We start from the raw sequence: 5032 nt of genomic DNA, 5'->3' as shown, positions 1-5032 counted from the left end.
TGGTGGCGCTACTACTACAATGTAAAATAAGTTGGTAGATGTCTTCAGGGCTGAAGTATCCTCAAATGTGTACAACTTCGAGAAGATAGGATCATCTGAGTCATGTTGCCGGAGCTTTTGTTGCCACAGAGTACAATCGGACTTTTCAGCACCTTAATAGCCACGCCTTTTGCCAAAACGTCACAAAATTCGGCAGAGAGTAAGATCATTGTCTTGAGTCTTTTCTGACTAATTTTCAGTCGGATTCGTCAAAAGGGCACCGTGCAGTACGTGAAAATTAAAATTAAAAAAAAATTTTTATTCCACTTGGCGGCACTGTGTGTATAACAAAATAATAACATTAAGATGTCTTCAGGTCGGGACGTTTTATTTACAGGTGAAGGTTTGGATTTTTAGGAGCATGTGCAGGGGAGTTATTAAGCATTCATTTATTTGTATTAGGTTCATTTTGTCTTCTTATTATTGATATTTGACTGATTCATTAAAAGCAGACAATTATGTTTTAGGTTAATTTTTTACCTGACATGTTTCGGCGAGTCTTTCGCCTTCTTCAGAGTGTCGCATGATGGTGTCTTGAGACCCGTCTTTATCAGCTGATGTTCCATGAGGGTGTGACTTACCTGTCAAAAAAATGAAAAAATCAGAGCAGTAAAAGAACAAGCACAACATGAACATTACAAATCAGCAATCACTGACCACTGCAAAAGGGAAAACCACATCATGGACCGGGAGAAGGGCAGGGTCATCCGCACAGAAGAGAACAAACAACAGCGCTGGATCAGAGAGGCCATTGAGATCTGCAAGCGAGGCATAAAAACCATGAACAGAGACAAGGGAGCCTTCATCCTCTCTACCACCTGGACCAGCATCTTGGCGGAGTGAACGGACAGCGGGGGGCGTGACTTGCCTTCATTCTTGTGACAGGTAAGTCACGCCCTCATGGAACATCAGCTGATAAAGACGGGTCACAAGACAGCATCATGTGACACTCTGAAGAAGGCGAAAGACTTTTGTATTGTGACATGCTCAAGGCCTAAACACTCATCCGAGCAAATATAAGGTAGATTTTGTTCACCTGCCCGGAGAAAAACATCAACGAAAATAATTTGTATTTGTTTTAACCAGTTGGTGGCGCTACCACTGCGATCAAAAATAAGTTGGCAGCCGTCTTCAGGGCCTGAATATCCTCAAATGTGAAAGATTTCCAGAAGATGGATCATCTGAATCATTTTGCAGGAACTTTTGTTGCCACGGAGAATAATCAGACTCTGCGGCACCGTAATAGCCACGCCCTTTGAAGGAAAGTCATAAAAATAGGGATAGAGTAAGATCAATGTCTTGAGTCTTTTCTAGCCAATTTTCAATCGGATTCGTTAAAAGGGCACCATGCAGTACGTCAAAATGTAAAAAATGATATTGATTGGCGCAAGGTGTATAACTGAATATAAACATATAGATGTCTTCAGGTACAGACTCTTTATGTACATGTGAAGTTTTGGATTTTTAGCAGCATGTGCAGGAGAGTTATTTAGCATTTTGTCCATTGCGGCGAAGGAAATCTTAAGTGAAAACTTTGAAGCCCCGCCCCCGTCATATAGTATTTCGGAAACAAAAAATTTTAGCCCCAGTGTTTGTCCCAGGTCTTCAGATGCTACAGACAGAATTTTAAGGCAATCAGATGAAGCCTTTAGGATCAGGGTGCAAAAGAATGACCCCTGTAAACATGCAAAAAAGGGCAAAAGTCGGACTTTCAAAAATTCATAACTCACTTCCTGTTCATATTAGACGTTAAAATATCAAATTTTTAGCCATGCCCGATGAGACTGCCAAGTTTGGTGAGTTTTTGTGCATGTTTCGGGGGTCAAAAATGCGATCGAACAATCGGAAAAATAATAATAATAATAATTTCTACAAAAACAATAGGGACTTCGCAGCGGTCGCTGCTCAGGCCCTAATAATAATAATAATAATAATAATAAAAGTAATAATGTTTTCTACAAAAACAATAGGGACCTCGCCGCGGTCGGTGCTCGGGCCCCAATAATAATTTCTACACAAAGTCCATTGTGGTGACCCGCCCCCTTTTAAGTAAATTCAAAATGGCCGACTTCCTGTAAAACCTAGCTCATTGCTCCAAGAGACTTTTTTGTAGGTCTTGGTCTTATACATACAGTGAACCCTCGCTACTTCGCGGTTCACCTTTCGCGGGTTCAGTGCTTCGCGGGTCTAAAAAATATTCGGGGGCATTGTAGTTTCGCCGAGCGGCACGACGGGGCGCTGGAGCGGTTAGACGGCCGCCGTGCGCCGAAGAAGAGCGTGGGCGAAGAGGAGAGTGGACGAAGAAGAGCACGTTCCCTCGGACACGATCGGTGGCGACGTTTCGCGCGGTTCGGACCGTACCAGAGCTCCGGCCGGCGTGCGTGGCAGTTAAGCTGTAGAGGAGCACCTTCCCCGGGCACGGGCGGTTCCAAGCGGCCCCTAAGTTTAACCGAATGGAAGCTCCGGAGGAGGAGGGCATGCTCGCGTCACAGTAAGCCGAAGAGGAGCACCTTCCCCGGGCACGGGCGGTGCCAAGCGGCCCCTAAGTTTAACCGAATGGAAGCTCCGGGGGAGGAGGGCGGGCGTGTGTCACAGTTAAGCCAAATTGGAGCACCTCTTCTGCCCGGGCACGAGCGGAGCGCGAGGCTGTCAGTTATGAATGAATAAATGAATAAATAAATAAAGAATGCCACCTTTCATTTCACAGGGCACACCGGACGGCGTACCAGCAGGTAAAAGTCGGAGTAATTAAATAAATACTAAAAGAATGGCTGGGGAATAAAAAAATAATACGTTTTAATAATAATTTGGTTTTTTTGTTATAACATGAATTTCACTCTCTCTCTCCCCGTATATATATATATATATATATATATATATATATATATATATATATATATATATATATATATATATATATATATATATATATTTATTATATATATTGTATATTTTTTTTAAGCATTTTTGAAGGTGCGCCGCTACTTCGCGGATTTTCAGTTTTCGCGGGTGGTCTCGGTCCCCATTAACCGCGATAACCGAGGGTTCACTGTACTCCATAAAATTTACAAAAAGCGAGGTGAAACACTCAACCAGAGCTGCTTTTTTTAACATTTCTCGAGGGCCATGGCGAGCCATTTCAAAAAAGCTGCACAACTAACGTATAAAATATTGATAAATTTGCTCGGCCTGATGTGTGTGTAAAGTTTTACGAGTTGTCGTTCATATTTAGAACCTCATAATCAGCTTTGTTTTATTGCCGAACAGTGCAATGCCACTCCCACAACTTTTCACGAAAAAGGACGAATTTCGTATTGTGACATCCTCATGGCCGAAACAGTCATCCGAGCATATATGAGGGCGACCTTGTTGAGTTGCACGGAGAAAAACATACAAGGAAATAACTTGTATTAGCTTTTACCAGTTGGTGGCGCTACTACTACGATGTAAAATAAGTTGGTAGATGTCTTCAGGGCTGAAGTATCCTCAAATGTGTACAACTTCGAGAAGATAAGATCATCTGAGTCATGTTGCCGGAGCTTTTGTTGCCACAGAGTACAATCGGACTTTTCAGCACCTTAATAGCCACGCCTTTTGCCAAAACGCCACAAAATTCGGCAGAGAGTAAGATCATTGTCTTGAGTCTTTTCTGACTCATTTTCAGTCGGATTCGTCAAAAGGGCACCGTGCAGTACGTGAAAATTAAAATAAAAACAAATTTTTGATTCCACTTGGCGGCACTGTGTGTATAACAAAATAATAACATTACGATGTCTTCAGGTCGGGACGTTTTATTTACAGGTGAAGGTTTGGATTTTTAGGAGCATGTGCAGGGGAGTTATTAAGCATTCATTTATTTGTATTAGGTTCATTTTGTCTTCTTATTATTGATATTTGACTGATTCATTAAAAGCAGACAATTATGTTTTAGGTTAATTTTTTACCTGACATGTTTCGGCGAGTCTTTCGCCTTCTTCAGAGTGTCGCATGATGGTGTCTTGAGCTGATGTTCCATGAGGGTGTGACTTACCTGTCAAAAAAATGAAAAAAATCAGAGCAGTAAAAGAACAAGCACAACATGAACATTACAAATCAGCAATCACTGACCACTGCAAAAGGGAAAACCACATCATGGACCGGGAGAAGGGCAGGGTCATCCGCACAGAAGAGAACAAACAACAGCGCTGGATCAGAGAGGCCATTGAGATCTGCAAGCGAGGCATAAAAACCATGAACAGAGACAAGGGAGCCTTCATCCTCTCTACCACCTGGACCAGCATCTTGGCGGAGTGAACGGACAGCGGGGGGCGTGACTTGCCTTCATTCTTGTGACAGGTAAGTCACGCCCTCATGGAACATCAGCTGATAAAGACGGGTCACAAGACAGCATCATGTGACACTCTGAAGAAGGCGAAAGACTTTCGTATTGTGACATGCTCAAGGCCTAAACACTCATCCGAGCAAATATAAGGTAGATTTTGTTCACCTGCCCGGAGAAAAACATCAACGAAAATAATTTGTATTTGTTTTAACCAGTTGGTGGCGCTACCACTGCGATCAAAAATAAGTTGGCAGCCGTCTTCAGGGCCTGAATATCCTCAAATGTGAAAAATTTCGAGAAGATGGATCATCTGAATCATTTTGCAGGAACTTTTGTTGCCACGGAGAATAATCAGACTCTGCGGCACCGTAATAGCCACGCCCTTCGAAGGAAAGTCACAAAAATAGGGATAGAGTAAGATCAATGTCTTGAGTCTTTTCTAGCCAATTTTCAATCAGATTCGTTAAAAGGGCACCGTGCAGTACGTCAAAATGTAAAAAATGATATTGATTGGCGCAAGGTGTATAACTGAATATAAACATATAGATGTCTTCAGGTACAGACTTTTTATGTACATGTGAAGTTTTGGATTTTTAGCAGCATGTGCAGGAGAGTTATTAAGCATTTTGTCCATTGCGGCGAAGGAAATCTTAAGTGAAAACTTTGAAGCCC

The sequence above is a fragment of the Idiotropiscis lumnitzeri genome, unplaced genomic scaffold, assembly GCF_059441095.1.
Source record: "Idiotropiscis lumnitzeri isolate Australia: NSW breed Sydney's pygmy pipehorse unplaced genomic scaffold, RoL_Ilum_1.0 HiC_scaffold_36, whole genome shotgun sequence".
Classification (NCBI taxonomy): Eukaryota; Metazoa; Chordata; class Actinopteri; order Syngnathiformes; family Syngnathidae; genus Idiotropiscis; species Idiotropiscis lumnitzeri.
The sequence above is the reverse complement of the archived record's forward strand: the minus strand, read 5'-3'. Positions refer to the sequence as shown.